This window comes from Echinops telfairi, unplaced genomic scaffold, assembly GCF_000313985.2.
Source record: "Echinops telfairi isolate 266 unplaced genomic scaffold, ASM31398v2 ScPeMD7_23;HRSCAF=83, whole genome shotgun sequence".
Taxonomy (NCBI): domain Eukaryota; kingdom Metazoa; phylum Chordata; class Mammalia; order Afrosoricida; family Tenrecidae; genus Echinops; species Echinops telfairi.
In genome coordinates this window covers 85245508-85256820 of record NW_022103920.1, presented here as the reverse complement: position 1 = coordinate 85256820, position 11313 = coordinate 85245508, and the positions used below count along the sequence as shown (strand labels likewise).

Here is an 11313-nt window from a genome sequence, read left to right as displayed (position 1 = left end):
AGGGTTAGCATCGCCCGGGCCGAGAAATAGAACCCGAAAGCACCCTGCTGCATGGGGGTGGCAAAACTGTGGCAGTGAGACCTCTTCCTGCGCCCTCCCTGGGGTCCAGCAATCAGCGCTCTCCCAGGGGAAGCTCGTAGGAGGGGGCTTTTCCAAACGTGCGAAAATGGAATTAAAAAACACTGGTAATGGGATTCCCTGACCCCTCCCTCCCGCCCATGAATTTTTTGAAGCTCCCTCATCCACTTGGTATTTGACATCTTCATGATCTCTTGGCTCTTAAGCAAGAGCTCTCTAGTAGGAGGACTTGAAGGAGACATGCACCACCCTCTCCCCAGTACAGTTAGTTACAGTATCTGAGCGGGTGGCTATTAGCGCTGGGTTTGAAGCCCCTGTGTTTGTGCAGCTGTAGGATCCAGTGCTTGAGTTGCTGTCACAAGCAGCCCGTGGGTTTGTCTTCTGGCCTTGGTCTACCTCAAGTTGCCTCTGGAAAACTTGATCTTGGGCCTGTTTCTAGGAACGTGCACCGTGTCTTTGCTTTAAACGTTCCTGGCCATCTGCTGCCCTTGGTGACCACACCTTGACTCTGGATGATGCTGAACACAGGAAGATGACGCAGCTACTTCTGCCGGGACACAGAAAGGGGACGGGGGAGATGGCCTGTCCAATGGGACTCCCAGTCTAAAGGCAGGGTGTCCTGCATGCTTAAGGAGCCTGGGTGAATGCTCACCATGAGGCCGGCAGTTTGAATCCACCAGCTACCCTGTAGGAGAAAGATGAGTCTGTAAAGATACACAGTCACCACAGAAGCACTGCACGGAGTTGCTTGCTAAGAGTTGGAATTAACTCGCTCACGGTGGGGTTTTTGACTTTGAGGGCCTTTCTAGTAGCCAGCAAATCAGTTCGCTTTGGTGGCCTGTGTAAGCCCATGCCTGTGATCTTCCTGACAGTTCTACTGTCCTATCACTCAGGGTCTCCTAATCTTACGAGGCTGCTTTGGTCATACCAGCGCTGAGCTTCTCATTGTGTGGCCCTGACACCAGCAAGCGCAGGAGCAGGAAGCAGACCCCTGAACCCCGAATCCTGACTGGAAGCAGCAGTGGGAGCTTTCACAAGCCCTCCCGATGATTCCAACGCTTGCTCAAGCGTGAGAGGCACTCATCTAGTGTAAAGAAGCCCTGGTGACATTCAATGCATGAGCAATGGACAGTTAGCTGAAAGGTCGGTGGTTCAAACCCACCCGTCACTCGGCTGGACAAAGATGAGACTGTCTGCTTCCGTAAAGATGTATAGCCTCAGAACCCTCTGTAGGGTCACTTTCAGTCGGAAGTGAGTTTGGCTTTGGGTGTGCAGACTGGGTTTTCCCAAGGGAGCCTTGGTGGTGCTACGGGATGCACCTTGGACTGCTCACCACAAGGTTGGTGGTTCAAAACCACCAGCTGCACTGTGAGAGAAAGATGAGGCTGTCTGCTCCTGTAAAGAGTTGTAGCAGTGTTCCCCAAAGTGGGCAGGACTCCTGGGGGCACTGGACCCATTAGAGGGGCTGCATGGCAAACACCTCTACTTTATCCTGGCTTGTGGGCTATAGTACCAAAAAAAAAAATTTTATTGTCAGAGGGGCACTGAGTTGTTTGTTTGTTTGTTTGTTTGTTTTCCTCAAGAGAAAGTAGTCAGCTAAATAAGTTCGGAAACCTATGGTCTACAGCTTCGAAATCCTCTAAAGGGTCACTGTGAGTCAGAGTCGACTCAAAGTGTCAAACCTGTCCTGGCTTTCCCGCCCTGCCTACCCCACTTTCCTCTTGCATCATGGGAACTCTTTCTCTGTTCCAGAAACCTCCAGTGAGCAGGGAACATGAATGTGGCGGGGGAGGTAGACAAGTGAACGGGCTGGAGTGCTTGATCCCTGAGCTTACTCAGTCAGTGGTTCTCAACCCTGCCCCAGACCTCACCCGCCTCACTTCCAAGAACTGGATCTGAAAGGCTGGGGCTGGGCTGAGACTTTATCAGGGACCCAGGTTAAGCCCCACCGGCTTAGTACAAGAGGATGCCCATCTTGGGGCACTTCTGGGCCTTTTGATAAGGGCTTAGATGGGGGGTTATTAGAAGGTGCAGGTGGAACGGTCGGGAAGTCATTGAGGAAGTATTTGGACGAGGTTTTCTTTAAGTGTTCTTGAGAAGAAAATGGAAAGGAAGATAAAAACAGGGTTTAACCCTGGATCCCGAGGATTTTAAATGAGACCCTGGAAGAGCTCTCTCTCTTGCTTCAGGGACTGCCCCATCCTCTCGGGAGCCCTGTTTCCCGCCCTCCATAGCTGCGGTTCCAAACGCCAATAGAGGCCACCCTGAGGTTGGCCTCAAGCAGGACTCTGAGTCCAGATTCCATCACTGGAGGTGCGGCTCCGTGTCCCCATTCCCCTCGTGCCCGTCTTTAAGAGGCAGTACCCCAGGGTGCCATCTTCATCCCTTCACTCCGGCCCCTCAAGCAACGATTTCCTTCCCAAGGACTTTGATTCTGCCGTTGTCTCCAGGTATCGGTTCATAGGGTTGTTTTCTTGTTCAGAAGTGGAGTATTTACCTAATAAATAATTCCTTATTCATGAGTCTCTCCGTTTGGGATCCAGAAGGTCAGGTGAGGAGCTGTAATGTGAATTATTAGCTGTCTTGGCCAATTGCAGTACCCCGATACGGTGCGGTAAGCCAGGAGTAGCGCAGCAACCTGTTTTCAATGACAGATCAAAATTTAGTGCTCTATTGATGGTCCAGAATGAAGAGCTTTTGTGTGCTTGTGACACAGCGGATGAAATATACACCAGTGTGTTTCTGGTTGTGATTTAGCAGACCAGGTAGTTCAGTTATAATTATATTATTTTTACCTCTGGAGATCATTACTCTGAATTGAAAAATGCTCCGGTATCCAGGCTGTTGAGATGTGGATGGTGAACGTTATTTAAAGCGAAGGGATTGTTTTCTTTAAGAAATTAAATGAAAACATGGAAATGTTTGGGTGGGGTTAGAAAAATAAACTCCACTGTCAGTTACTGCCTGCTGCCTTCTGTGGCCCATCTCTCCTCCCTACGCCCCATACAATGTAATGGGAGACCCGCCTATCAGACACCCGGCAGACTTAACTCGAGTGGCATGAATATGATGAAAGGGCATTGGGGTGGAGGGCTGTGGAGGGAACAGGCTGGGATGGCTTGGTCATCATTGTTTTAGGAGAGGGCCCGTGCTCTTTGGGATTAAGATAGCCTTTAGACATAGCTGTGGGTTTGATCTATGGATCGCTAGGTTGTTTCTTCATTGACCAATCATTTCTCTGGACTCGGATTACCAAGGTCTTAGAAGCAGTTAACATGCCCACTCACCCTCCAACTTGAAAAGCTGTATGTTTATAAAGGACAAAGATGATGTCAACATCCACCAAGCCAAACAATGTTCTCATTTATGGCATCTTTCTTCCTCCCTGCTGGTGTCTATCGGGTGCAGAAATCCAGGAGGAAATAAGCACGTTACAAAGACCAAACCTACGTAGCCACTGGTGTCAAGTCGATTCCAATGCATAGTGATCCTATGTAGAGTTTCTGAGGCTGTAGATCTTCACAGCAACAGGTCTTTCTCCCATGGAGAGAGAGAATCGGAATCCACTCAATGGCAATGAGTTTTTCCTTCCACAAAGGGGCTAGTGGATTTGAACCAACGACTTTGTACTTAGCAGTCCAAAGCTCAGCCAACAGCACACCCAAAACCAAACCCAACTCATTGCCATTGTGTCTGTTAGCACCCCTGGAGACCCTATAGGACATAGTAGAACTGTCCCAGTAGACTGTAACTATTTATGGGAGTAGAAGGCCTCATTGTTCTCCCACGGGGGCAACTGGTGGTTTTGAACTACTGACCATGCAGTTTACAGCCCAACCACAAGTGCAACTCCCTGCACCACCAGGACTCCTTAAAGAAACCAAGTCAGTGTTGAATATTTTCTCAGCCTTCTGACCGCCTTTTTGTGGGACACAAAGATGAAATAATTTCGTTGTGCCATGTGTTTGAAAACCTTAAAAGTTTATAACTTAGACTTCCTTAGGAGTAGTTGCTGGACTCCATCCGAGATGTAAACTTCCAGGAGACTTGCATGGACTCAATGTAACCCATCTGTCTGCAGAGGAAAGATCTCTAGATAATTCTTCTCTCTCTTCTTTCTCCACAGACCTTTCCTAAACTCTGGAGGTCTCTTGTCTGCTGACTTGATTAATGAATATTTTGCCCACTAAAACGGACCATTAATTATTTCCTCGGGTTGCAGCAATAATTACATCTTTCAAGTGAAATCTAATTAGCATAATATGCAGAAAACACCCTGCCAGGTGATGTGGGCTGGCATGGAGCTAGTTAGTGACCATCTAGAGAGAACAAGTTCACCATCTAGCTGCTACCCAGCAGTGCTGGGTGCTTAGATGAAGTAGCTTTCTTTACAGGCACAACTGTTTGAAAATTCTGCGTAATACCATGTGGTGGTGATGCCGTTTAATAATGAAGAATACAATTGTCGTTCATTTATTGATTCAGTAATCACAGCTACTTGCCAGCTGCTATGCTAAAGCAGCCCTGGTCCCTCTCTCTCTTCCCCACCTTCATCCCTCTCCCCCTTCCCCCCTCTCTCCTTCCCTCCTTCTTTCCCTCCGTTATCTACTCAGAGTTGATGGACCCTGTAGAATAGGGTAGAACTGCCCCTGTCAGTTTCCGAGACTGTTTATGGACTAGAAAGCCTCATCTTTCTCCCTCAGAGAAGGCTGTTGGTTTTGAACTGTGGACCTTTTGGATTGCAGGTGGTGAAGTAGACTCGGCATTAGGCTGCTAACTACAGGGTCAGCAGTTCAAACCCACCAGCTGCTCTGCAGGAGATAAAGGAGGCTGCCTGCTTCCGTCAAGATTCCCAGTCTCAGAAACCCAAGGCCCCTATGAATCAAAAGTGACTCGATGTCAGTGGGTTTTCAGTTGCTAATGCTGGGGACAGAAGATAATCGAGGTACTGGCGTTAGAAAAGCTCAATCTGATGGGAGCAGATCATAAATGTGTAGACATCAGTACCGAGGCAGTTGTATTGTACAGATTTGGCATACTGCGGAGACAGTGGTGTCTTTTGGAGTGGGCCCTGAAGATGACTATTGCAAAGTTGGTGAGAAGGTGTTCCCAGTAGCCAGAACAGCATGGCTCCATCAGTCTGTCAGCTGAGGTCCTGGCAGTAGAATAGAATTCAATGACTAGAGTACTTAGAAGGGTGTTGTGTGGTTGAGGGTTATTACAACAGCCAAGACCCGAGAGGTAAGTGTCCCAGTACCAACAGAGCCAGGGAACACCTACCGCGTGACTCCAAACCAAGGAAGCATTGAGCACTGGGCTCCATGAAGAAGAAAGCAGCACCCGGATTGGAGGAACGCCGATCGGCAACCTGCGACACAGACGGCACAACCTTGCTTGCTGAAAACAAGGAGAGTTTGGACCATCTGCTGGTCAAAATCAAATATGGCAGCATCCGGTGTGATTACAGCTCCATGTACAGAGAACCCGCATCCTTGCCGCTAGACCGGGAGACCGCATCATGCTAACCAGAGGAAAGAACGAAGCTGTCGAGGATTTCATCTTGCTTCGATCCAGTCGGTGCTCTTGGAAGCAGCAGTCAGGCCACCCGAGGATAGCTTGCACCGGGCAATTCTGCCACACAAGGACCTCTTTAGGGTGTTGAAGAGCAAAGATGTCACCAGGAAGACCAAGCCACTCCTGCCCCAAGCCCTAGCATTTCCCATCACCTCTATGCATGTGGACAGTAGTGAAGAAGGGAGATTGCCCAAGAGTCGGTGCGTTTGAAGGATGGTGCTGGCAGGCTGTGCGAGCCCCAGGGAGGGCCTGAAGAGCAAACTACCGTGCCTGGGAAGAAGGAGAGCCAGAATGCTTCTTAGAAGCAAGGATGGCGAGACTTTGTCTCACATACTTTGGATGTGCTATCGAGAGAGACCAGTCCCTGGGGCAAGATATCATTCTTAGCAAAGTGGAGGGTCTCCCAAAAGGAAGAAGACTTGAGGACATGGACTGACACAGGATTGGCCACAACAATGGGCTCAAACCTAGCCATTGCCAGGTTGGCACAGGACTGGGCAGTGTTTCGTTCTGTCGTGCATAAGGTCTGTAAGAGTCGGAATGGACTCAACGGCACCTGCCAGCAGGGCATAGGGACAGTGGGCACCTGAAAAGGCCGCGAAGACAGTACAGATCCCAAACCCTGGAAAGGGGAGTGGACATCTGGAGCGGTGACTGTAGGTAAAGGATCGCAGTCCCGGCAAAACCATGGCGCCCTGGAATGGAGTAGGAAAAAGAATAGCCAACCTCAGGTTCCTTACACCTTCTGATTTCCTACTGCCGCCTCCCGTTGGCTGAACCCAACCAGAATCCTGCGGGCAAGGGAGCCCACTGCTGTCAAATCAATCCCCACACAGTAGCCATGCTACAGAGGGTTTCTGAAACTCTAAATCTTTAGGAGAAAAGTCATCTTCCATTCTCTCCCTCAGAGTGGCTGGTGAGTTTGCAATTAGCGGTCCCCAGTGCCTAACCCATGCACCACCAGGGCTTCGTAGAGAGCCGAAGAGGCCTGATCCAATAGCCTGTAGGCCTCCTTCTCTCAGGACCTAGAACACGGCCGAGGAGGCCTGCCAGTGGATCTGGGGCGGCAGAGAGAGAGCAGGGCAGCAGCATAGAGTAGAAACTGCGCACAGGGGACCAGACGAAGCTTGGCGAGCAGATAGAAAAATTACAGAAAGATGAGTTTGCAGATGTTGGTGGAACAAATTCTAAATGATCGTTTCTGTTTTACTCGAGTCTTTTATTATAGAAACAATGAAGAGCCAGGCATGGGGGTGGAGTTCCATGCAATGCATTATCAACTTTGGTAATTTAGTGAGATGAGCATTCTTTTTTTTTAATCACTGCTTGGGACTCGTAATGGGGTCATAAAATCAATTTAACAGTCCCAACTTTTTTCTTTTAATAAAATAAAAACCCTCAGGGCATTGCGTATAGTAAAGTTGAGTACTGTTTTATGGGGTGTGTCTCTGTGTGTATGTGTGTGTGTATGTGTAGTGTATTTCCTGCTGTAAGTTGCAGTGAAGACGTCGACTAAACCCTGACCCAGGACGTCGGCCGGTGTGTGACAGTGGACTGGAGGGAGGAGCACATGGCTAGCAGGGGGTTGGAGTTCAGCCATATATACTTCAAAAGCTTTCCTTGTCTCTGCATTCCTTTTTTAAAGCCAAACCACCATGAAATGAAATTTTAATGTCTATATAATATTGAAGCCACCAGGGTGTCTGGCGTCCATCCTCTGGTTAAAGGGTGATAGGAACACCTGCCAAACCCTGAGTCTCCTGAGCCCGGGGAATCTGGCGGCCTGTGATGACCCAGAGAGTGGCTGCTGTCTCCAGCATTTACCTATGGTTTGGGATGCGTGATAAAACCATGTCAACAGGTCTTGGTGTAGACATGGAGCGATTTTCCTACAGAAAAGCAGGTTGGCTGATCGGACTGTGTCTGCTTAGAGTGGCAGGTGTTCCTATAAACCTTTAACCAGAGGATGGATGCCAGGCTCTTCCGAAGAACCCTGAGTTAGCTCTGAGGTGAGCATGTCCCTGCTCTTCTGAGAGGAAGATTGTCACCAGATGGACGCTTTCTGTGAGTTGCAGGGAATAGCAAAGGAAAATGAAGTTTGAAAACTGCATGTAAGCGATACAGGTTTTCATTTCAGGATAGTTTCAGCCTTCTCTTCCACACAGACGGTTTGGCAGAGGGAGGAACAATTTAATATGTGTCTGCATTGCGGTCCTCCTATTGGAGAGAAAACCACAGGACCACTTCATACTGGGCTGGTCTACATAGAACTCCCCCTCCCCGGGGGCGGCCAGCAGAAAAGTGGGTGAAGGGAGACATGAGTCAGTGTAAGACATGAAAAAATAACAATAATTTATAAATTATCAAGAGTTCGTGAGGGAGGGATGAGGGGAAATGAACTGATACCAAGGGCTCAAGTAGAAACAAAATGTTTTGGAAATGATGATGGCAACATATGTACAAATGTGCTTGACACGGTGGATGGATGGATTGTGATAAGAGCTGTAAGAGCTCCCAATAAAATGATTTTTTTTTTAAAGAAAAACTGGTTGAAACCAAGTGAGACCAAGGTTCATATGGCTTCCAGAAGCATCAGGTTTAGGACTAGCACAGAGTTACCTTCTCAGTTGGGGAGGACCTATTTACTTCACCAGATGCTGAGTGATGCCAACATGTCAGCAGAAAAGCATGAGGTGGTTTGGTTTGTTTAAATGTGAGGCCATTTAAATTATAGGTCAATATAAGCCAAATTCTCTAGCCTCTGATCTACTAGAGATCTGGGACTCTTTCCTATCACAGTAGATGCCTAGCAACTTCCAGCAACACCCCCACTTAGCACATACATTGGGCCTTCTGTCAAGACCAGTCAGGAGCCCTGGTGGCACATTGGATCGGTACTCACCTGCTGGGTGAGCGACCTGTGGCTCAAACTCACCGGCAGCTCCATCAGAGAAAAGAATTGATGATCTGCCCAGGAAAGATGGTATCCTAGGAAACCCTATGTGCCAGTTCTCTGTCATAACTCACTGCCAGCGGGCCCATGCCACCTTATCATGACCCTACAGGACAGGGTGAAACTGCCCTGTAGGTGTTCCAGACTGTAACTCTTTTTTTTTTTTAATCATTTTATTGAGGGCGCATACAGCTCTTATCACAATCCATCCATTGTGTCAAGCGCGTTTATACATTTGTTGCCATCATCATTCTCAAAACATTTTCTTTCTACTTGAGCCCTTGGTTTCAGCTTATTACCCACCCCCCATCCCCCAGCCTCCCTCCTTCATGAACCCTTGATAATTTATAAACTTTTTTTCATGTCTTACACCGACCGCTGTCTCCCTTCACCCACTTTTCTGTTGTCCATCCCTCTAGGAGGGGGTTATCTGTAGATCCTTGTGATCGATTCCCCCTTTCTTCCCCCACCTTCCCCTTCCCCTCCTGGTATCACTACTCTTTACGGGATAGAAAGCCCTGTCTTTCTCCTGAGGAGGCACACCTGATGGTCTCGACCTGCCAACCTTACAGTTAGCAGCCCAATTCATAACCACCACACCACCAGCCCTTCTTTCTCCTCCATCCCAGAGGGTCACCATGAGGCGGCATTGAACCGACAGCCAGAGATCAGCATGGTTGATTATTTTCACCCGTGAGTGTGCCAGACGCACGCACATGTGTGTTTTCTCAATTGAGAGTAACTTCCTTAGTAAATTTTTCTCGTCTAGGATCCAAGCTGGTCGTATATTTGGATCGAGGAGAAGGTTAGGGATTTCTTTTGGTGTAAATGGAGAGATGTCACAGTGTCTAGGTTTCAGGTAAATGTGATTCAAGTGTCAGAGTGTCCCCGAAAGGGGAAGAAAATTAGTATATTTTAGGGACAGGTGGGAGTGGGCTGGGCTGGGCTGAGGTGGGGTGGTGGGGGTGGGGGGAGGAGTACAGGTCCCCAGTACTCAATATTCAGGTTGGGTCCCACTCATCTTGCCAGTGTTTGTAGACAGTGTTCTTGCATGTCGGATTGGGGGATGGAAGTTGTGCTTACTCTCATTTTTCACTTCAATAACCTTCCAGAAAAGATCTTGACAGTGCCAAAGGTTACTACTGCTTGCTTTGGTCACACCTCAGAAGCAGTGTGCTTCATCATTGCCTTTAATACCCAATTCTGGAAAGAAAAAGTCTTTGAGTGACCAGAAGAGCCAACCATCATGACTCGACAGGATGGTTTGCCTCCAGTTCTTAATCCTCCCTCCTCAGAGTCAGCCACAGGTGATGCGGTGGGACGGGGTGGTTTTACTCTAGGTTTTCTTTCTGCGACCTTAGGATGGTAGCCCCTTCTCTTAAAAGGAGCTTTAAAATAAAATCTGTATGAACACAAGACCAGACATGAACTAGTTCACCTTTCAGCTGAGTTCTCCAAGTCTGACAAAATAAGCTTGCACTCCCAGTGTTGTAAGTAAGATGCAGTTGGCTGCACGTGACTGAAAAAGCATAGAAATAATTCAAAATCCATTCAAGAAATCATATGCTCCCTATGCTGCCACCGTTGTGGCTGGGTGCCTGCAAATCAGTTCTGTTACGGGCTTCAGAGCCAGCAAGCCAGGCAGGTATTGTGTTATTCTTCATATATCATTTCTGTTCCCAGTATTAGCTCACAGTCCAAAGCGATGGCAGGAGCCCCCATTCATTCTTACAGCCAGTAAGAAAGAGAAATACTGAAGGCATCTCACCTCCCCTTTAAGGAGCCTTCCCAGAAACCCTATCCTATTGGCCAGAGCTTAGTCACGTGGCTGCCTGTAGCTTAAGGGATGCTGGGAAATCCCAGGTAGCCTTAGCCTTAGCAGCATTCCCAGTCACTTCTGTGAATGATGGGCTCTTGGATTCCTTATGCTCCTGCTGTGTTTGGGTGGCCTCAAGTCAGGTCTGACCCCTAGTCGAAACACCGCCTAACCATTGTTGGGTTTCAAGCCCATTGTTGCAGCCATGGTCAGTCCATCTGATAGAGAATCTTCCTCAGCTTTACCCAGCATGATGTTCTTTCCCAGGGGCTGGGCTCTCCTGATAAGATGTCCCTTTTGCTACTGCCTGCAATATAGGGATAGTTCACATGCAAAGTGTTCTTGAACTTCAGAACACTTCATGGCCAAAAGAACTGACTAGTAGCTACACCAGAAGCATTGCTCACTTAATCTTCGTTTCAACCCTAAGGCCCAAGTACTTTTTAAAATTCATATTTACAGGTTGGTTTTTTTTTAAACCGAAGGCGTAAAGAGGTTATGCACCCACTGAGCAGTTTTGACTTGCGAGCCTGTGAGGAGCTGTGTCATTATCCTGAACGACACCGGGACCCAGGGAGCAGGGGTGTCACATGAGAGCATGATGGTAGTACTAAGTTGGAGAGAGAGTGTGTGTGTGTGTGTGTGCGCGCGCACACACATTACTATCTTGTCTGGTCATTCTCTTATGAAGTGTACCATTTTCTGAATTCAAATGAAATGCCATCAGTGTTAGGGTTCTCTAGAGAGATAAAACCAAATTGCTGATAATTTAATTATTTATTTATAAAGATAATTAGATATATAACAAGGAATGAACTGTTAAATCATATACAGTTAAATATATAATACAAGAAAGAAACAGTTAAATTATAAAGCACTACAAAGGCTCAAT

General features: G+C 47.9%; 1 protein-coding gene across 1 annotated transcript in view; it reads left to right on the top strand.

Moving 5' to 3' along the window:
• The window catches only part of JAZF1 (JAZF zinc finger 1), a 373656-nt gene that overhangs the window by 162081 nt on the left and 200262 nt on the right, over nt 1-11313 (top strand). The window lies entirely within an intron of this gene.